Source organism: Squalius cephalus (genome assembly GCF_949319135.1).
Source record: "Squalius cephalus genome assembly, chromosome: 10".
Classification (NCBI taxonomy): domain Eukaryota; kingdom Metazoa; phylum Chordata; class Actinopteri; order Cypriniformes; family Leuciscidae; genus Squalius; species Squalius cephalus.
This window is the reverse complement of record NC_137131.1, coordinates 6,389,480-6,413,685: the sequence shown is the minus strand read 5'-3', so window position 1 is coordinate 6,413,685 and position 24,206 is coordinate 6,389,480. Positions and strand designations below refer to the sequence as shown.

The following is a 24,206-nucleotide window of genomic DNA, read 5'->3' as shown; positions in this document are numbered from 1 at the left end:
ATGCTTGAAGTGCTGAACACTTGAGAGGCGAGTCGAGCACCTCACCATCCCTCTCCACACAACACAGCGAGCAGCCATCCTGAACGCATGACTGCAGCAGCCCAAAGCCCTGACTTCACAACCACATGAGAAACCTAGAATGGATATTTGAACCCTTCGTTATAATAACTGCAACTAAATATCTCATCATCCATGCTTATTCAGATCCGTTCCAGCTCGCAAAGTTCAGACGCATCTGAAGGAACTTTGGAGAGTGGGAGTTTGAAGGACTCATTTGAGACTTTCTGAACTGGCGCAGGAATCGTTTTAATTTGATTTGCATTCTTGTTTGAATCTGTAGGTGATGCTTTTCTCGGGATCGTTTTTGCGCAAAGGGAAATTATCAGTCTTTGGCACTGCTGGGGTTTTACTTCTGACAATGAAGAGCAAATGAGACCGTTATTATCCCTTCACTTTTATTGACGGCTCAACGACAGGTAAGTCCTAGATTATTATTATTAGAATTTAGCTTTGAAATAAGAAAAATGCGTTGTATATATGAGTTACTGACGGAGCATAAAGGATGTTGGAAATGGTATGAGATTTTATAATAATTGTTTATTTATTTAATTTTAATATATTGTTATAATTTTAGTTCCAAATTAAAAAAATAACAAAAACAATACAACCACACACACACATATATATATGAACATAATTGACAGCTATTCCTGATTTAAAGTGTAGTGATGCAGATTCACTATGTATTTATTTCATAACTGTGTGGAATTTTGATTAATAAATGACACTGAGCTGGTGATATGAAGATAGTAATGGTAGTGAGAATACCAGAGCTGATGATGATATGATGTCGATGGATTATTGGGTAGTTAATAATAGAGAGATGATGGTGACCACTAAAGTTGGACATATGGAACACATGAGGAACACCCAGCCGACCGATGCCAAATCTTCTGTGCTGGTGTGTTTGAGAGTTAAATGGCTTGTTTGGATCTGAATCATTGCTGATTGTTGTTGAGGTTGCAGATCAATGTCACATAACCCATAATTACTGAACAAGGATTATTATAGTCAGTCAGCATCTGTGCTGCAGGCCACAGTACAGGTGCACCTTTGCAAAAAAAATTCAATGACTGTGTTTGAAATCTTCAAAATGCTGCCTTATCATTATCAGGCAGGACTGTAGGAAACAATCCATGTTTGGCTGACGTTCCTTAACTTCAAATCCAATCCAATCCCAAAATTAAGTCCCTCCCTACACTTTTTTTGGTTGCACTTTATTTTACAGTTTCAGTGTTACCCACAAATGTGTAAGGTACTGTGACTGCATGGGTTATGGGGTTTTCCCCAGAAGTATGTCACACTACTGAAGTGAAATGCTTCGAAGGGAAGAAAGGTGTATAGGGGACAAAAAAAAAAAAAAAAACCTTTTCCTTGGAACGCACTTCTGCGTCATCTTAGAGGCGCAGTGGTCGCACAATTGTGTACGCTGCTTGCCTCATGGGAGCGAAGTGTCCATCAGTAGTTCCCTTCGAAATCCTTCATTCTGAAGGTTCCCATTGAAGAGGCCAGTTTTAAGCACTTCAATATGCTGGCCATGATTGTTCTCACTCCGAAGTGCCCTTCAGAATTTATCTAATTTGAAACGCAGCAATTGTTTAAATTGTTTATATTCATATTTACTGAAATTGCTCCATCTAGTGCTTTTTAAAGTCATTATTACATGTGTCTACTTCACTAACAATGATTCCATAAATCTGTACAGTTCAGTGGTTGGTTCAAAGAATAAAAATGGCATCTGACGGTGCGGTTGAAAGTAAATTAATTTCTGAATGCCGTTTTTCAGCTTGCATTGCGGTTATTAAATATTCACTTGGTTTGATCTATAGATCATCAGAATTCAAAGCCTTTTTCGAGATTCTGTTTCGAATTTTCGAGATTCTGATTTGTGATTTGATGCATCGGATGATTCACAAGTGATTTGGTTCATTTAAGTGATATTGTTTGGAAGTAAATGGACACAGTTAAGTACTTTCATATAACTTCACCTCTTTTCACATCCTGACAAAGAAAGGCTTTTAGAAAGTGCTATTGCAACAAAGTGAACAGCAAAGGTTGCATTTATCTGTGTATTTTATTATTCATATGCTGCCGACAGAGAATGATGAGAAATTAAGTTTTGTCATGAACGTTCCTCACAAACTAGTAGTGTTTTCTGGCATGCCTTTTGCACAAAGTGCTTACAGGTTTAAATAGTACAGCAACGGCTGTGTCTGAAAGCTGAATAATGCTGTCTCTGCAGGCCGGATACAGAGAAGGCAACGAGGCACGTCCGAATCCAATGCTGGTGCCACATTCTGTCTAAACATCCTGAGATACTTTCATCTGATTCATTTTTGAAGGCAGCAGAGATGTATCATGCACTGCCTATGGTCTCCCACAACCCTGCGTGCTCGATTCCATGATAGTTGAGCGAAAAAATAAATATGGAGCCTGAAAGTTGCAGGTGGTGGTCAGTTTGTGTGACCAACTTTTTCATTTCCAGCAAGAAATTACTATTGAAGTAATTAAGTATTTGCTTTGTTATCACCAAAGCTCTTTCTAATTTGTTGTAGATCATTAAACCGTTATGCTGTATCAGTTTTGTGAGGTACCTCCTGAGTCATCGCATGATAGGGCAGCGAGGCAACAAGTCATCATGCCTAAGCTTTCAGACACAGCCAACATTTCCAAATGACTTCGCTTCCACATGATTCGTTAACTGACACACCCACGACTCCCACTTAAAGGGATGAAAATTTTCATCATTTACTCACCCTCATGGTTTTCTTTCTTACGCAGAACACAAAAGAATATAATCTAATCATACAATGAAAGTCAGTGGGGTCCAAAGTCCTTTAAGAGGTGTCATCAACTAAACTACACTGTCGGTTAAATCACTGATTAGGCAAGTAAGCAGCTACCTTTGGTTTCAGTATAGTGATTGGAGAAACAAAGCTTTTTAATACTCTGAATCAATTAAACCATTTGCTTTGCTTTGATTCACTGTTTCAAAGCCCTTGAAACACCACATGCTAGTGACACCTGCTGGTCAAAACAATGTAAATGCAAGGAAAACCCAGCCCAAACGTACACAAAAACACCTTTTACCAAGCAATTACAAATTTTTTCTTGAAAGGTTAAAGGTAGGGTAGGCAATTTCGGAGAGGCTAGCAATAGCAAGCTAGCTATCCTCCTCCTCCAAAACATGAACGTGTACAACTACCTCATATCTCAAAGCATGTAACATTACAATAATAATGAACATAAACAACTTGAAGAGCTCTGACTTATCAGCTGACTGCTGCAGATTCATTTTGGCGTTTAAAGTGTTGCCATTGAAATGCAACAGCTCAGAGTTAAACGTCACGGGATGCCATTTCTTTAATGCCATAATTCCGACATGTCGTGAGCGCAGCATAAGCTCGTAGTTTTGGTTCAGAAGGAACTGTAAAAAGGGCCTGTTGTTTGTTTTCGGCACTCGGTGACTGTCTGTCTACAACTCTGCATGGCCTCATAAAGGAACATACTGATGATGATGAGCAGGTTGCTAAATACATAGGTTGACAGGCGGGTAAGACATTCTGTCCGAATGCAATGATTGGATGAAAATGTTTTGGTTTTGGAGTCTTCCAAAGAAGATATATGCAAATTTTTTATATTTAAACCACTTCTATTATTGATTTCTCTCAGGACGTGGAAGAGAGTTTCAACCAGCATAACAAAAAGTGTTTCTGGAAAACATTTCCCTTTAATCTATTAAATGGAATATTAAAATCATCAAATACCATTAAATATGAAGTGTCTGTATAATACTGTATGTGTTCTTTTATTCATTTCTAGGGCTTGTTTTTGCATTTAGGCTAGTCAGTCCAATTAGAGACAATTAACTACTGCTCTTCCTTTTTTGCTATACAAATGTGTCATGTTTACAACTTTATAAAACTGATCCAACATCAGGTAAAAACGGAGAGAGGACGCTGGTATGTCACATGACAATGACAACATGGCGAAAGTAGTACGTCCAGATTACATGTACACATTCATTCTAGAACATTCGTTTTTAGCGGTCGTGAAGTAATTATTGAAAATAAGTACCCACTCAAGAGAGAATGTGATTCCGGATGCAGCCAGAGTGTTAGTAATCAAGACCCATAGCTTATTCGCTTATAGCCTGTAATGAAATCCTAAGTGTCAAAATGAAAATGAACCATGCCGTAAAACAAGAGCAGAGCGGCAGAAATGAAAGCGAACACCCCTGCTTATCTTGTCAGCCGGGCCGGGCCCTGACTTCGCCAACTCTCTGCGCAACTTCTCCTCCTTTTACATCCCCTCCTTTTGTCTCCATCCTTTTCATCTGCCCTTCATCTTGCTTTCCGCGCCTCGTGTGCGGTCAGCTGTTTTTTGCAATTAGCGCTATCATCGCATTTCATCCAGCAGAACAGCGGCTGTAATAACCTTACGGCTTTTGTTGCATGCTGATACTATTCGCCCTTGATTAATTGCGCTCCCAGGAGAGCGACCGGAGAGCCGCCGTAGATCTTCCCTTTCACGCCCCATGACAAGCGACCCATTACTGTGCTTTATAGATCGCCGTCAGCAGCCTTTGAAAACGCCTGTGGGCCTGTTGGGCGATGATTTTATTGTGCCGTGTTATTTGTGGGAATTGCTGACAGACAGACCAAAGGGCAGCTGCGGCTTTTTTTTCTTTTCCGGTTTGTTTCACTGCGAAACGTGGCGCTGCTCTGTTAAAGTCAATGTATCTGCTGGGCAACTTAAATTGGTTATGCTCCCCGGGTCACGCAAACAAAGGTCACAGCATCGCAATCTGTCTCGCATCTCAGAGCATCATTTGACAGTCTGATGACAGATCACAGTGCATTACAGAAACAGACGCTCGCTTTCACCCACATATTGGCATTTCAGATCATTTTCCGCAGCGCCACCGAGAGAATTTGTTATCAAACAAGGCCCAAGAAAAATTCCTTGTGTGTGCATTCTGATTCTGATGAAGACATTTTTCACTCATAAATGCAAATTCTGAAACTTGACTTATTTCCTCACCATCATGTCATTAAAAACCTGTATGAACTCAAAAGAAGATCTTTTGCACAATGTCCTGGCTGCTAATTTCCATGCATTTACTTTGAAACAGTTTTCACTCAGAAATTAGAACAGCAACACAATGAATTAAATGGGAAATTTTGATGTTGAAAGGCTGGAATAGTATTTTTTTTTTCATTTACAGTGCAACGAAGTACCCTATAAAACAGTTCATATGACTTATGACTAGATTTGAAATCTTCTGAAGCCATGTTTTGAGGAAAATACCAAAATGGAAGCTGTTATTGAAGTCAAGTCACCTTTACTTATATAGCGCGTTATACAACAAAGCAGCTTTACAGTGATAACAGGAAAATGATGAATTTTGTCTGTTGTTCAGCTTAAGTCAGTTCAGTGTTGATTCAGTTCCGTTGAAAAGATCATCAATTATTAAATCAGTTCATTTCATCTAAAAAGCAGTTATGTCGTCATCCAGCTCAGTTCAGTTCTCAGTCAACAGCGTCAGTACAGTCAGATCAATAATATTGTTGAATAATATTAAGTGTCTCCAACTAAGAAAACCAGAGGTGACAGTGGCAATGAACCATTAGGTTACAGAATGGAGAAAAAAACCTTGGAAGAAACCAGGATCAGTTGGAGAGCCAGTTCTCTTTTTCAAATCTCATTCACTCCTGCATTCATGCAAAACTGGATCATCAAGAAGTTTCATGCTAGGTTTGCTGATGACAGACATTTTATTTTTAATGGGGAAACTATTCCTTAACTAGAGGTTACAGCAAAAGTAGCTTTCATATTTTTCAGAATATTGCTCTTGACAAGATGAAAATAATCCCTGGCATTTCTCCTTCCTCTAACAAAGAACAATGTTGTTTTTCCACTAATGAACTTGAGATCCTAAACTGAAAATGACAGCATTTTAATGAAGAGTGCTTTCCTAAGCACTTCATCTGACAAGATCGTAAAGGCCAGTTAGATTTGAACAGATATTTCTCGTTTGTAGCCGTGGTCAAGCTCAGGTACTATCCGTTTGAGAGCGTGTGACCTTCTGATCTGTGAGATATAGATAGATGGCGGTCTAGAACGTAGGAAGAGCTCTCAGACTTCCTCTAAGGCAGGTCAATGCGGCAATCGTTAGCAGTAATAGGATGACAAGATACTTTTCTATACAGACATTTGCGCTAGCAATTATACTGGACTTAACATTTGCTTTTAAGGTCAGGAACGTTAGAACAAGACTAATGGATCTGTGAACTACACATGAAGCATATCTTGATCACATTTAGTTTTCCTCTGCAAGTGTACGTATGTGTAAGAAGCAGGTGCATGAATCACTTCTGCTATTGCACAATGATTTCAGGAATAGAAGCTTCTGGTAAGCAGGTGGTGTCTAGCTGCCTTTTTGTTTCCTACATCAGTGGTTCTCAAGTGGTGGTTCGCAAAATGGCTTGCAGGTCTAAATGCAATTCTAAATGCAAATTATAATATATATGAATATACTGTATATATATATATATATATATATATATATATATATATAGTGAATAGTATTTATATACTATTGACCAACCTAGTAATATCACAAAATATATATTAACATTGTTTTAATATAGCAATATATTATTAGCAAATTAGTAATATGCATATTATTTGGAATTAATATATATTATCAATTATATTATACAATGAATATAATTAATATATATTATTAATTATATTCATTGTACAATATATATAATTATATGTATTAATTATATTACTAAATAATTATTATTCATATTTTATTAAAACATTATTATTAATTATATGCATATATATATATATATATATATATATATATATATATATATATATATATATATATATAAATATACATACTAATTATTAACATAATTAATACATAATTATTATTAATATTAATAATGGACACCCTGCAGCCAATCAGAATCGAGTATTCACCCAGACCATGGTATAAATATATATAACCAAATATATATATATTAATTCATGAATTCTGCATTTTGTTGGACATACGAGACAGATAATATGTTCAGAACTGGATACAACCCATATCAAGAGGTAATGGATGAAAAATATTATATATATATATGTATATATATATATATATATATATATATATATATATATACACACATATATATATATATATATATATATATATATATATATATACACACACACACACACACACACACACACACACACACATATATATATATATATATATATACATATATATATATATTGTTTACTTGGCTCTTGATGACTCTTGACGTCTAATGTAAAATCATGGTCCTGAAGTGAAACCAGTTGAGAATGTCTCTGCATCTTCTATATTGATCCAACTTATATTTCGAGCCACACCGAGCCATCATAGATCATCATTGTGTTTAAGATCACTACACATGCATGAGATGGCAGGTGATTTATTGCAGAGACGAGGCAGAAGTGCGAGAGGGCCGTCCAGCCTGTTTTGTTTCCTGGGGAACAGAACGCTCTAGTCGTGTCCTCGGCCTTTAGCCTGTCGAATTCTAGAGGCTGTAATTTGGAGATATTGCTTTGCATGCTTGTGAGAGGGAACTGCAACTGATGCGAGATAGATTTGCCATTGTCTTCCTGCCTCAGAAATGAGGCTCGGCTCGGTGCAATCACACTGTTGCTGTGTCAAATTGAAATCATGCAGCCAGTCTGGTCTCTGTTAGCAAGGAACGGATGAAACACAGGGACATTGTAACAAGCATTGTTACAGCAACTAAGAGCTTTTTAGTCAAAAGACCAGTGTTTTTATATGTTATCTAGGGCATGACCAGATCTTGTGCAACGTGTTGGGTTAGATGGCATGTTCAATAAAACCATATGATTACTTGCTTTTGATACTTTATTTGAACCAATTATTATTGCCTCTTTTTTACATATGTATTTAAGTCATTTTAAATGCTATTGTTAATTTCACAGTTCTATTCTTTTACCATAAAATAATCGACCGCTAACTGAAATAATCACTAGTGACAGCCCTAGTTTCAAAATGCATCTGCGTTGTTTTGCATGATTTTCAGTCGAATAAAAGACTATTTTTCTAGTCATATATTTCATCATGGAAGATTTCTTAAAAATAGTGTCAAAATCATCTCGTCTCGTTCTCATGAACCCAATATCGTGTAGTGTCTCGTCTCGTGAGTAGAGTGTATCGTCATCACACCCCTATACCCTTTACCTTTTTGTCGTTTCATGAATTGTTTAGTGTTTCATAAATGTTTCACTGTAGCTGGAAAACCTATAATAGTATGTTTAATAGCAGGTTTCATTGTGACAACTTACCCCATGTATCTATGCTAACAAAAATATGCTCTGCTTTTGCTAGAGAAATGTATTTTAAATACATTATGTATACTACAAATACATTTGCATATTTATGTACTTAATATACGCTGCAATTGTACTTTTAGTATAATAAATTGGTATACTTTAAGTCTGCTAAATTGGAACAACTAATTTTGTAATGCACTTTAGTTATCCAGAAGTTCAACTAAAGCTATACTTAAAGCTGCAGTCCGTAACTTTTTTGGGTTAAAAATGATCCAAAATAAAATTGAGCAAGTACATAACCACCCAGTGTTCAAAACTATCTGCTTGTGTTTTAAATTCCAGTGGTACTGGTGGATTTCCGTGGGAAATTTGAGCATGTCTTTGCGTCATTACGTCACGTCTGTACACATAAAGAAGGAGTCCCGGCTAGTAGGCTATATTGCATGTGAGGATGTTGGAGGTGGAGATATATAGCTGATCACAGCACTTGATATAATTAAACTTATCAATTTGATGGCGGATCCAGAAAGGTTCAAACGACAATCACCAGTGACAACTGTAGATTCACCCGTAGTAAAATGAAAAAGACTTCGGACTTCGGAGTTGCTACAGAAAAAAAGAGACTGCAACCGGGCTCATGCGAAAACAAGGATAATATCGGAAGGGCATTAAATGTAGTCACGCAATGCTGATGTTGTTAACATTAACAATTTGAGAACAACGTATATTTTGCACGGTTTGACGTGATATGATAAGCGATCGTTAGATTTAATCAGTGCGATTTACTGCAATGCTTTTTTCCCCTTAGTTGGTCAGAACAAAAGTGGATGTTACTTGTTCAGATTACATTTTCCGGTGAATATTCTTATGTTGGTCATACTTCCAAAAAGTATGATCCACACCGGCGCGGCGACTGACAGCCGCACATTCTCCTCAAAACATTAGATTCATCAGTGCTGTGCCGTGCCGAGGCACAACCCACGTTAAGTTGATAATTCCGGGAATTACTGCAATTGTAGATTTCGAACAGAGATGGCGACAAAGAGGAAAAACTACGGACTGCAGCTTTAAGTATATTTGATTGTGCTAAAGTGGAACAATTGCAAGTACTTTAGGTACACTTTAAATATTTTGCACTTAAATACTGATATTATAGAGATCATACTATCCTTACTAATAGTGATATTAAAACTAGGGCTGTCAAAAGATTAATCGTGATTAATCGCATCCAAAATAAAAGTTTGTTTTTAATAATATATGTGTGTGTACTGTATATAATTAAATTTGTATATATAAATACACACACATGCATGTATATATTTAAGAAAAATGTGTTATTTATATATAAAAAAAATTATATTTATATATAATATAAACTAAATATATATACAGTATATGTATGCAAATATTTCTTAAATATATACATGCATGTGTGTGTATTTATATATACAAAATAATTATACACAGTACACAGACATATATTATGTAAACACAAACTTTTATTTTGGATGCGATTAATCACGATTAATCTTTTGACAGCCCTAATTAAAACACATTTTTGGCTTAATATTAAGAAATGTGCATTGTGCAATAAAGAAATACTCCAAATAAAGTGTAATTATAATATTCTCAAGTGATAATGTCAGTAAATATGTTAATGGATTTGTAGTATACTTAGTATTAAATAAATGTATTTTAAATACACTTTGGTATGGATTTTTTTCACTAGGGCAATTTTCCTATTAAGTTATAAAAACATTATTTTTGATGAACGTCCAGTTTTTCTTGGTTATGCAAAACGTTATTAAAGACCAGATAACTTTGAAAGAACGTTCTGTTAACATTATTCAAGGTTCTGAGAACATTCCTTGTTAGCTGGTATGACAACATGCCCATAACAAGAAGCCCCAGTCTTCCCATTTACTGTCTTCACTTAGCTTGTTTTCATTCATTTTAGCGCATCCACCTGGTTTTTACATTCTTGCAGAGCTAGCATGGATAATGAAGCAGCATTGGGGATTTTTCCTCTATCGAATCTTAATCTTTGGGTTTGTAATTAAAAGTACTAAAGCAGTCTCAAAACAGCATGCTTGAATTACCAATTCAGAGCCACTGCAGAGCATTGAATCTGCAAATATAGCAGCTACAGCACACATTGAGATGGATGTCACACTCCACGTAATGTGTCCAAAGCTCAGTTGCGTAGCCAATTGAGAAAGCTGTGATGGCTCATGAGCCGTGGCTTATCTCACTGTGTGTGTGTGCAAGAACAATGACAAAGCCTCTACAAAATAACAATAAACAGGCAAGTAACAGCACAGACCATGAGGAAGAGAAGATGATGCTGGTCCTAATGATGGCCACACTGTTAGATAAATGAATACTTTTATTCAGCGAGGATGCATTCAATTGATCAAACATGACAGTGAAGACATTTACTGTATGATGTTACAAAAGATTTCCATTTCAAATAAATGCTGTTCTTCTGAACCTTCTATTCATCAAAGAATCCTGAAAAAATGCATTATGGTTTCCACAAAAATATGAAGCAGCACAACTGTTTTCAACAGTGATAATAATAAGAAATGTTTCTTAGGCAGAAAATCAGCAGATTAGACTGATTTCTGAAGGATCATGTGACGACTGAAGTACTGAAGTAATGATGCTGAAAATTCAGCTTTACATCACAGGAACAAATGACATACTTTTGTATAAAGAATATTATTTTTAAATACATAAAAATAGAATTACAATTTAAAAAGTTATTTTATATTGTAATCAAATTTCACAATATTACTCTTTTACCATATTTTTGATCAAATCAATTTAATAATTATTATATTTTGAAGACAACTGAAAGAAAATGACTATGGCTGCACCTAATTATTATTACTCTAATGTTTAGTTTGGCATTAATGTGATAAAAATCATATTATTCTAAAGATGTCATGGTAATGTTCCCAAAATTATCCCCCCCCCCACCCACTATTGTAATGTTATCTTAGATGTATAAACCATATCTATGTCTGTCTACACTCTAAAAAAGTGTTTGTTTCAACCCAACTTTGGGTCAAATATGGACAAACCCAGCCGTTGGGGTAATTTTTTAAATTACATTTTTAACCCAACGTTTGAGTTTTGTCCATATTTGACCCAAAATTGGGTTAAAACAACCCAAAACAGTTGTATAGAAAAATCATTGTGATTAATCCCATGGTTTTGTTTTTTAGACAGTCAATTATATTACCTTAAATGTGTAATGTAATGGGTTACGTTACTAACTGCAATTTTTTTCATATAATTTGTAATCAGTAACAGACTACAATTTGTAAGTAATCTACCAAGCACTGACCATTCATAGGTCTATGATATCTCATCATACTGTTTGCAGCCAGACATAGCAACCAACTCATCCAATGATGTGAGTTTGGGGGCGGAACCAATACGAAAACAGGTGAAATGATCTGGAAACCAATTCGTAAACAGTCATTGTTTTGCAATTCCGTTTGGTGACTCTCGTGGTGCAGAAGTTACTTCACCTTTAAATTGTTTTTAGAGGGAAAATCCATTAAACTGAACTTAGTTGTTCACCACTTAAGCAGCTAGGTGGGAATCATTAGTCTAAAATCGCATAACCTTGATTATGCAACAGCGTAACCTTGCGGATATTTTGCAAGTGATTCTTCCCTGTGCCGATGTGCTCTTTCTTGAATGCAGCTCCATGTGTGATTGGATTTAGCAGAGAGCAGGGCGGCTTTGTGAGTGCAGAGAATGTGAGTGGGCATCCTGGAAGCTTCTGTGCCACCACATAATGCCTGACTGATGTGAGGAGCGAGAGACAAAGAGAGAGAGAGAGAGAGAAAGAGAGAGAGAGAACGAGATACTGGAAGAAACAGAAGGAGGGAATGAGAGAGAAGGGATAAAGGCGACGGATAAAGAAAGAGGGATACAAAAACGACAGTGCATGAGAGAGGGATGAGGAAGACGGGCGACAGAGGCTGCATGTTTTATAGATGTCATTTAAAAGAGCGTGCTGGAGTGGAGGAAGACTGCAATGAACTGTGACCGCGACAAAACACCAAGACAATAAACAAACAAATTGGTTGCCTTGGAGTCGTCGGCGTGCCATCCCTCCTCCCACCAGAGCGAGAACATCCCCACATCCTGCACGGTGTGTTCCTTTGAGATTAAAACGGGAAAACACATCTCTCTCGGTCTCCTTCTTTCTCTCTGGCCACCGGGTCTCGATTGCTCTCATTTTTTTTCTTTTCTATCTCTCTCTCTAATTCCTTATGTCCCCAAAGGAAAATGTTATTGCTCAACGGTTGCTTTTTCATAGCTCATGAGATCTCAGTTATGTTTCATTCACGTATCAACTTTTTTTTTCTTAAAAGAGATAAAAAAGTGAGACAACTGTTGATACATTTTTTTTTTTACAGTATGCTTTTGAAAGAAGTGTCTTATGCTCACCAAGGCTGCATTAATTTGACCAAAATACATTAAAAACAGTGATATTGTAAAATATTTACATTTCCCCCATTTTAATATATTTTAAAATGTCACATGGTCCTTCAGACATCATTGTAATATGCTAACTTGGAGCTAAACAATTTCTTTTTATTATCAGTTCAGGAAACAGCTGATTAATATTTTGAGGAAACTTTTTTGTTGGATTTTTTGATTTCAAAATAACTGCATTTATTTGAAATAGAAATATTTTGAAACATTGCAAATGCCTTTACTGTCACTTTTGAACAATACAATGCAGCTTTGCTGAATAGAATAATCTCTTATATATTATAATCAGGGCTTGACATGAACCTTTTTGCTCACCAGCCACTGTGGCTATAGTGATTTTCCAAAGTTACTAGCCAGCATTTTCACTGGCCACAATTGTGACATTGATACCTTGGGGAAACAATGCCATATAGATATTTTTAATATCTCACAATTTGGCAGCAGGTATATTAGGCTGCTGTCACTTTAAGACCTGACGCATGGATCCATACTGTTACACATGGATTTTTACTTTCACTTAAAACATATTGTGTTTACATGAATACTCGTCAAGCCTTGCATTTTAACATTGTTTTGTGTATTTGACTGTTTAAGTACTCAATTTAGTACTGAGAGATGGTTTTATGTGCATTGGGTGAACAGATAAAATAGAAATAAAAAGTAGTAGCGAGCTATAAAATGAATAGATTTCGATCAGTAGCACAGTTAAGATTATTTTGCTGGATTTGATGAGAAATATTCGAGATTACATTGAGATTTGCACACTTTGGTATATTTGCTAATCTAAGCAGTTTGACATTGTTTTCCTCCCTGAAACTCTAAAAGAGACACATGAGATTACTGGAGGATAAGTCTCTATTGAATCTCATCGCTCTGATCTCATAAAGACATAATCTCATTTGTAATTTTACTATATTTATATCTTGTTTTTATTCCTACTTGCACATACACCAAATATAATTGTGCATATGCTACGGTAGTTGTGTTTTACTGCAGTGACATCTGTGTGTTGCTTGAGTCTCGAGTGTAATGCTTCCTTCATCGGTATTATCGTAAATACGAGTTTCCTAGTTAAAAATGGACATGAACACCCTCTCATGTTGTATTTACCACTGGGAATCTCTGGGATAATTTTGATACCCGAGTTCCCGAGTTGAGCGTGCCATAAACTATAAACATGACGATGACAGGTATGCTTTATTAGTTATTTCACAACAGCTACAACACCTTGTTTTATCATTAAAGTAATGCATATTTACATATATGAATAATCATTTGAAGCGTATTGTAGAGCAAAAATAGCCTGTATTTGACCAAAATTCCAGAATCGTCAGCAAGCTGATTATCTAGACAGCGCTGTGAATGTTTATATTGTGGTCAATGAATGGAAATAGTGGAAATGGAAATGGATTGTGGAAATAAATATCATTTTGGCTTTAATAAGATTTTCCCCAAAATAGGGAAGAATAAACCCAGTGTTTTCCATGATTTCTGTTCCTTCCGACAACAAAGCACTTGACTCGTAAGCACGACTTCAGAAGTGGGAAGTAGGATATTTCCGACGGCACACGAAGGCAGCATAATTCTTACAGTCCGCGAGCTGGCCACTGTTTGTCCACTGCTTGCCCCGGGCTCCATCAGGCTGAGTTTATGTGGCAGTCTTATTGTGAGGCGCTGTGTAAACACAGTGAAATTGCTCAGGGCCATATTCCTCTCTCCACACTCTCTTTTCAATCCCACCGGACTTATTTTCAATATGCCACTCTCAAAGCAAACCATATTACCATAAGCTCTCTCAATATAGCAGGGCTGTGCAGAAAAATATCGTCCCAGGCTGAAATTTTGATGAACAGCCTAGCGTGACTTTTTCAATTTTCCCGTGCCTACCTGATATCAGATCGACCGCTCATTAGTTTACTTTTACTTACAAGCTTGGAAAGCACAGACGGACAAATTGAGATGCGCTTGGAATTTAGGCATACATGATATTTCTGGTACAGCCACATTGTTTCAGTCACTTGGTCTAACAGCAGTGTGGCTTACTGGCTTATTATTTTTCTCAAAGCCAGGGTGAGAACTGGTTTTGTTAATTAAACTGTGAAGAACTTAGATTAAAGTCTATTCAAATCAAGAGAAAAAAAATACTTCTGTATGGCAAAACTGAATTTTTAGCATCATTACTCCAGTTTTCAGTTTCACATGATCCTTCTGAATGCTGATTTAGTGCTCAAGAACATTTTTTAATAACCAATGTTGAAAACAGTTGTGCTGCTTAAATATTTTTATGCAAACCATAATGCATTTTTTCAGGATTCTTTGATGAATAGAAGATTCAGATTCTTGAAATAGAGATCTTTTGTAACATTATAAAAATGTTGGACATGCCTTACTATTTAACAAAACACAAGGGCTACGCTATAGCACTCTAAAACAAATGAAACAAGAAACCAATACACTTACACACTACTGCTGACATCTGCTGCTTGACTGCTTCTCCAGTAATACTATACTATTCCCTTGATATGAAATTACTCTTTTTATTTTATTCTATTTTTTATACTTTTCACCTCTCTTGTCAAATTTTAGCCTGAGGAGTTAGCACAACAACCATTAGGATCAGTATCTGACAAGAACATTTGGGTTGTATGAGGATTGTGTCCTTAAAATACCTGTAGAAATTCCTATAAACTGGTAGCATAAACTGCTACCTAATAACTGATTTACTGCTTCATTCATTGTATGTAATTAAACAGGACATATTTGTAATGACTATCTCATTTGTTTACAATGAGCACAACATATAATTGAGACATGAGGTGTTTGCAAATGGAGAGCATTCACAGTAGAGTTGTGCTCCACCATTACAAGTCACGGATGTACCGCCCACGACGTTCCTGACAGCATAATCATGGCAGTGCTGGAACTGGCCTCAGAGGCGTCCCACTTGCCCTCCCCTTCTGTGGGTTCCCGCTCCTGCCACACACCCAATACCACGTTTGTTGCAGCGTGTCGGCGTTTGGCAGGCCTTATTCCTTCTCCTTTCTGTTTTCCCAAATCTCCATTATCTCCAATGCCGCAGAACGTCCTGAGGCGTTTACTGTCAGTTCTCAACAGCTCTTAATGTTCGGTTTGGGTTTGCGTTTTCAGATAAAACGCTGTGTTGTGACGGAACAGAAAAAGTTGTAATTTGGTGTTTCTTCAACTATGGGAACTTTTGCCCTGTGGAAAATTAATTTTCTCAAAACACTTTTCAAGCTCTTCCCGAATTTTGTCTGCTAAACATATCCAACAGTAGGCTATATACAGGAGAATTCTGTCGTTTTTGCCATTTCTTATGAATGTCATATACAAATCACCATTAATTCTGTAAATGACGGCAGTGGAAATGACATTTTATACATTTTCAGGGGAAAATGGTCTTGCTATTGCTAATTTGATAACTTGCATTTCACTGTAAAAAGTGAACAGTTGGATCAACTTAAAAAAATTACTTCAATTGGTAACACCTAAAGAAATTAAGTTTTCTCAACTTAAATTATCACGTAAAACGTAATTTTTTTAAGTTGATCCAACTGTTCACTTTTTACAGTGTTCATGTATCTAAAGACACAGAATTATATTAAATACACAGAAAAAAATCTATCTATATCCATCTATGGATAGACAATTCTATCTATCTATCTATCTATCTATCTATCTATCTATCTATCTATCTATCTATCTATCTATCTATCTATCTATCTATCTATCTATCTATCTATCTATCCCATCTCATCCATCCCATCCATATATCTATCTATCCTGATACTGTTGTCTCACCAAGTGACTTTAAAAAAAACTTTATTAATGGCACAATTGATGGAAATGATCATGATGGAATTGTTTCAAAAAGAAAAAAAAAATCAATACAATGAAATCGGCCTATAGTCTTCTCTGTTAATTCGCTCTGCACTTTTTACGTCATCTCTCTCTCTCTCTCTCTCTCTCTCTCTCTCTCTCTCTCTCTCTCTCTCTCTCTCTCTCTCTCTCTCTCTCTCTCTCTCAAGCAGTTTTCATGCATCCCAACCTCTGCCAGGTCCGCCCCACGCCTGTAATCATTAGGCTGTAATTTGGGGCTGAAAATCGCAATTATAGGCTACGGCAAATCGGTTGTTATTTTTCTCTGATGCTTGTTATTTCCTTGCCTGGGCAGAAACGACCCCTCACTGATTGTAATTAGGGGAATACGAGACAATAAAGCACACAATTATGTGAAAGGTTTCCACGTTTTTGCGCTTGTCGGGCAGGGCTGGGGGCGGGAGTCCCCGGGTGTAAACTGCAGCAGTGAAGAGTTGACAGATTGAAATGGGCGCCCCTGGCAGTTTTTGACCCTCTCATGTCTAATAAATAAGCTGGCAGAGCAGAGATCGAAAGATCGACAGAGGAAAGATTTCACTCTCTTTTTCTCTCCCTTTTCCACCACCTGCTAGGGCACTTTCTTCTGACCTAACATAGAAAGTCTTCAAGTTACTCATCGTCAGACAATTCTTTGAAAGAACAGCGAGAACTTCAAAGGAGGTCTCTGATCATAAATTCATTCCATGCCGCCTTGTCTTGGCCTTGATCTATGACAAAGAATATGAAACAGAAATCGGAATATTCGCTTTTGTTATCTCTCCCCCTCCCCGCCTCAAACCCCACCCACAACTTGGACTTGGCTCAAGGGCAGCTTTGGGCCTTTTGATCAAGCCGTTTTCTCTCATATGTATACGTAGAGATAAGACTAGATTGTCAGGACTCAAGATCGAAGCAATTCGCTAGTTGGAATGGAGCCGTTTGAAACCTAACAAGCGATCACATAAAGATTCCGTATCGCTGGCACATTTTGCGGGGGAGGGAAGTCAAATCCTTCACGGTCCAATCGAGCCTTTAGCAGTCAAACGCAATAATAAGCTTGTTTTAACCGTTCTTATGACCATCGTGGAAGTCTAACACTGTGCTGAGATTCATTTTTTTGATTGAACGAACCCGGAACACAATCGTTAAATAGGTTCACAACAAAGGTTGGTTTAGGCTGTTACTATTGTCTACAGCTTGATAAACGTCAAGCCTAGCAAGTAAAGTCAAAGTTGGTTTGTGTCTTTTTAACAAAACGGAGGATAAATGCTTTTTTTAATGCTTAAACTTTATTTCAGAGCCCCTAAAGGCACGTGGGAATGGGCAAAAAATGAGACCGAAGGAAAAAATATATTTCAAAGCTTTTGCATTCTCTCATAAAACTTTTGCTTTCGCCTGAGAAACTTTTGTTTGCTTTAATTCTCGACTCTCTTACAGATATTGTAGACATGGATAATGTCTAATGTTCAGCTGTGAATACATCTCTTAAATTATATAATGACTTGGTTGACATCATGTATGTGATATTTTTTAAGAAATTAAAATAATTCAATTAAAAATATTTTAAGCAATAATGTAATGTACACGTTTTACCTTTTTTTTTCCTGATGTTTTTAAAAAAGATTCCATAACAGGAAAACATTTAATGACAATAACAACAAAACTTCATAATACTCAAAAGGACACTCGCCATCTACCGGTAAATTACCATATTAGCCAATATATTGGAGTAGTTGGAAACAGAAGCAAAGTATGTGTGCATACATAATATTCATGGTGATTTGAGAATTACTGTTTGAGAATGAATGACTTTTAAAGCATTCTGACAGTGTCTCCTTCATGTCTGTCATATACTATAAGAATTCAAGATAATGGAAAGACATTTTGTGCCCTACTTATCTAATTTAAAGGTCTGAGGTAGATATCGTTACAAATGAGATTTTTTGGATATGAGCTTGCTGGAATTTTACAAATTTTTGCGCGGAAAGTATTAATTTTACACATTTATCTTATTGATTTCGATTTTCTATGGAGTCAAGAAGCTTACAGAACAGCATCAACCAGTCCAACAAACACTCTCCCCCCAAAAAAGAAATACTACTAATAATAAAAAAATTCTTGTCACTAGGGCAGTTCCCTCAAATGGACATCTTTGTACATTAGCGAACGTTTACATGACAACGATGTACAAAATACGGAAAAGTTTTTCCATTGCGTTTTTTGCGTATAGACAACAACGTTGTCAAAATTATTCCTGTTCACAAGGATCCACAAAAACGACAAAAAAACGCTGTATTATGCTGCCAGGCCAGTAGTGGGCAATGTCACTTTGTAAAGAAACACTATCTGCCGATTCTGCCTATAGACGGAACCTGGACTAAACACTTAATACACATGCACATGATGTCAGTTTTCACAAATTCAAATTTATTTTTAACACCAAGTAAATAATGGTTCCGTTTTCAAAAGTTTGCGTTTTCAGACCCCCAAAATGCCATTGTCGTGTAAATTAACGAGAAAAGAAACTCATAAAAAGTCATTTTTTAGTTGAAACGGTGACGCGTAAACGGCCCCTTATTTCCCCCTAGAATGTTCATTGCAGTACATGAAGGGTACATATTACTACTCTGAGGTAGTAATATGCACCTTGTAGGGGTAGATATGGTACAAAGTTGTCCCTGTCCCAGTGACAAGCTGCTGTACCTTTAAAGGTTTGTTTTTTTCTGACAGTAAAGAAATATATGGCTAATTGAGAAGAGGTGTGATATTACCTTTCCAGACTAATATTGACCTGGTGGAGGAAATTTTGAAATTTTGACTTACATTGAAGGAGCTGCAAGAATAATTTCTATGCTTGAAAATAATATCATGCGACTGAAACTTTGAATTGTTAACTTTGGACACTCATTGATAGATCACCAGGCAACCAAAAATGCTGCTCTTTACAAATTAAGCCCATTAGGCACATATGGTTGGACATCTTGAATATTTATGTCACAGTCACTCAAAAACAAAACAAAAAACCTTTTCAACCATTACATTCTCCGGGTTTGCTTCCAGAACAATTTTTAAGCAGTCCCGCGGATTTTACTCTCGATTCTCCTTTTCCACAAGGCATTGCAGTGGGTTGGATTCCAAAGCAACATTTTGAGACAGTGTCAAGAATTACAATGTAAGGAGAGAGAAGACAATGGCTTATCTGCAGCGCCTCTGCATCTGTGGAGGTGACTAATTTCTCTGAGCTACGGAACCATCACTTAGAGTTCAGCGGGGAAAAAAAATCATAACGTGTGAGAGAAAGAGGCACGCCAAGATTGGATGAGCTCTGCTCTACTTTTCACAGGAAGGAAGAGCTACCCACATCGCTGGAACCTGACATGCTCTCTTTTCCCACTCTGTGGCCTCCTGTCTGTTTGACAGCCTGATCCATGTTTACTTCCTCTCAAAAGCTACGGACAAATCATAGACGGCCATGAACGCCTCCTCTTCCTCTCCCTCAATCTTTTTTCTGTGTGCGAATGTGTGTTCGAGATGCCAACCCTGATGTTTCCTCTCTCCTGCCGGTATTTCCACTTTCTCAATGCATGTCAGCCAAGTGGAAAAGACCTGTCAATCAAATAAAGCATGCACACAAGCCAGTATTTCCGAAAGAATTCTTTCTTTGCAGAAACCCTCCATGCAACCGGGTCCTAACTACAACCCTTATTTTGAACATTTGTTTATTTATAATTACAATTAATGTTGTGAATTTAATTGATTCATTTGGAGGAATTTGCACCTAGACCACTACAGTGCATGGCATAATAATACTTTTTTTTTTTCTACCACTGGAGCAATTTGATTTCATGCTCATTACAAGTATTATTAGCTCATAAGAGTCATCTAGTTGTGTGCAGCTAGCGAAACCAATGCAATAGAAAGACGTGTTGTCTACAACATTTTTTTTTATGCCATCACATTCAAGTCAGACTGCCAACTCACAACTCGGGAAAAACATAATTTCTTTTGTCATGGCGCTGTGAAGGAAACACTGGCACGCACATAATTAAACGTCAAAGAACACATGCGGATCTTGCAGTAAAAGTAATTCTGCACTTCCAAAATTACTCTGAATTTTGACAACAGACAGATGTTTCCATTGATTCATTCTTTCAACGGAACGTGTTCTCTTGAACTTACATAAAACTCATTACACAAAACTATCTAGATGGCTTTCCTAGAGAGCCACAATTAAATGTCAAATACCATTCAAAAGTTTTGGGGTCAGAGTAAAAATTTGAAATGTTTTTGAAATAAGTCTCTTATGCTTAACAAGGCTGGCTTTATTTTATCAAAAAATACAGGGAAACAGTAATATTGTGAAAAATGATTACAATTTAAAACAGCTTTTTTCTGTTTTAATATATTTTCAAACACAATTTACTCCTGTGATCAAAGCTGAATTTTCAGCATCATTACTCCAGTCTTCAGTGTCACATGATCCTTTAGAAATCCTTCTAGTGTGCTGATTTTTTTCCTCAAGAAACATTTATTTTTTATGTTTGTTGAAACCACCATACATTTTTTCAAAATTATTCGACCCCAAACTTTTGAACGATATATTCATGATCATTAGATCATCATCAAAATGAAAAATGTATTTCTGTATTTTATTAGCCTATACATAAAATGTTCAAACTTTATTGAAAATTAAAAATACACAGAGATAAAAGGAAGGTCTTTAACGACCACAGTGATGAATGTGTCTCACAGAAATCTGGCCATAAAGTTGTACGATCCGCATAAGTGGGCACTTAGAGGGAAATCTTTCTAGGGCTAAATTAAGTTTTAAACAGGGCGCTGACCTACAACCCACATCTCCATAACTGAGATCTCTGCAATCATTTTGAAAGGATTCTCAGTTTCTCAGTGTCCAAACAGTTTGTGTTAGTGGTGTTTTTTTATTTGAACTAGCCATTCTCATTCACTTCCAGGCACTATATTTTGTTCATTGAACTCTCTCCCTTGTGAAGCACATGGCTGCTTTGACCTTTTCTCTCTTTAAAGTCTGACTATAGCACAGGGCTTTATAATTGGTTGGACATACTGAATGAATATGCCCATACTACTGAATGAGCAAAACTTTCCCTGCCGATCAGAATCAAAACACATCATTAATGAATGACTCTTTTGAGTCGGTTCACTCCTGTGAGTTGGCCAAACAACATAGCAACATTGTCTGAATCGGTTCTGCATTAAGTCCAAATCTTTTAGGCAGTTCATTCACGCACTGAATCATTTGGAGCGGTTTCTCGTTCCATAAAACAACGCAATAGACTGATCAAAAAAATATCAAAAGAGCGAAGTGAATGTTTTCTTAGTCTTTTGTCATCAAACATAGAAATCCATCCTGGTTAGAGTTGAAGAATTTAAGTTAAATCCCATCACATGCAGCCTGTGAATGACTCTGTATGATCAGGCATATCCAACCAGAAAATATATCACGAAGTAAAGTAAAAAGGAACCATTATATTACCATGTGTCTGGTGAATTCCGTCAGCGGTTTATTAGAACCAGAACGAGAGATTCACGATTCTGTTCTTTTCAATGACTTGATCAAACAAGGTTGGAATCGGTTCATCATGATTCAGTTCGAATCATTCCGTACAGCCCTCTGCTCTGACGCGCTAACAGTCGTTTGAAGCGGTTTCTCATTCCGTAAAACATTAACACGAAACTTTTTGAACACAGGGAACACAAATAGCGCCGGATTAAGTAGAATTATCTTATCGTCTATGAGCGATGAAGGTCTTCACTGTGTGGAAACACCTGTCCTGCACGCGCCACTCCCGAATGACTCTCCAGGTAAATTAAAACTCGAATGTTTCATGCCATTACCATGTTTTTTTTGACATACACTGTGGTTCTTTGAATTACCTTAGAGTAGCCTACTATGTAAATATCAGAGACCACTGAGAACATTATATGGTAGCCTAGGCGTTTAGGTCTAAATTGCATGGTATTAACGTTACCGTTTGAGTTCACTGTGCTATGGAAGGCTACTTCTGTAGTTTTAAAGGGTAGTTTTGTCATAAACTGTATAGTGTGAGTAAGTGGTTTAGAGATAATTTGACTTTGACAGTTTGTGCACCTTGCATCTGGCTTGTTTGTTAACCACTTTTCTCTGTCTCTCCTTATTAACACACCAGCTGGCAACACAGGTTTTTTGTTTTAGCAGGCTAGCCTACTTCTTTTAGAGATGTTTTTTTCTTCTTCTAACAATTACATCATCTACAATCTAACATGTAGGCCTATATAGTCCTATGCAGTCACAAAATGTAGTCCCCTATATAGACATGTAGACCTATATAGTCCTATGCAGTCACTAAAAACATGGTCACAAACAACTGGTGAAATTATGTAGTTTACAGAAAGTATCACTGAACAAATCGGTTAACAAATCAGAATGAATCTTTTTGGTGAACAGAGTCAAAAGATACAAATCTCGAAATCCCCAGCACTAGCTCGGCTCCTGCATATGCATCTACACACCCACATCTGTGCATTCATGTAAAACTTCGAAAGCACTATTCTCCATTATTTATAGCCTTGTGTTTCAAGGATGGTGTGTGTGTTTGTTGATGAAAGCAGGAGTGTGTGTGGATGGACATGTCGTTTGGCCCCTCATTAATGACAGCGAGAGAGCATGAGGCTTCTCTAATGCATTCTCTTACCTTGTTCTCTCTCCTCCGAAAGCGGCCTTTGCCTTCCCCTGACAGGACAGAGCCGGTTCTCAAAACAGGTGTGATGTTCGACAGACAATTTTCTAGGTTTTTTTTTTTTCTTCAACCTCCTTTTTTACCTTCATTCTCTCGGGTGGGAGCACCGCCTCTGTGAGATGGAGGGATGAAGTGGGAAGAGCAGGGACGAGAGTAGGCAGGAGAGTGGATAAAAAGGCTGCTGTTCTTTTTCATTTGTGTCTTCTTTCTATTCCCCCCCTCATTTTCCCTCTTCTCTCAGCCAGCTTTTTCTCTGGCTGTCCTGGTTTTTGGTTCTCCAGGGCCAGGGCCTATATTCGGCCGCCATCGGTGTGGGGCTGAGGTTTCTCTCAGATTCTTTGGTTTAATCAACATTCAGCAGGCTGATAAAACAGAAAAATTCAAAGTGGAAATCCAGCTTTAGTTGCTCTCTTGTAGTGATGGCCGATATGGCTGGTGCCGGTATCTAGAGCATATGGTGGCTTATTGCTGATATAATGCCAGTGCAATGAATGAGTTCATTTGCAACTAAAGCTATTGAGTCTATAGAAAATATTCATCATAAAGCTGTGCTGATTTTGATTGCAAAGTAAAATTATGCAACATTGTGATTACTGTAGTGATCTTAATGCACTTTTTATTTCATTA

The 24,206-nt window shown here is 37.0% G+C and overlaps 1 protein-coding gene across 2 annotated transcripts in view; it reads left to right on the top strand.

Annotated features, from left to right (window-relative positions):
- The window catches only part of tafa3a (TAFA chemokine like family member 3a), a 97,347-nt gene continuing 73,141 nt past the window's right edge, over positions 1-24,206 (top strand). The window contains exon 1 of one of the 2 annotated variants that reach the window (XM_079883980.1): positions 1-476. The gene's annotated coding sequence lies outside the window, so the exon portion shown is untranslated. Of the gene's footprint in view, positions 477-22,600; positions 22,666-24,206 lie in introns of those variants that run through there. The other variant, XM_079883981.1, reaches the window with a different exon arrangement.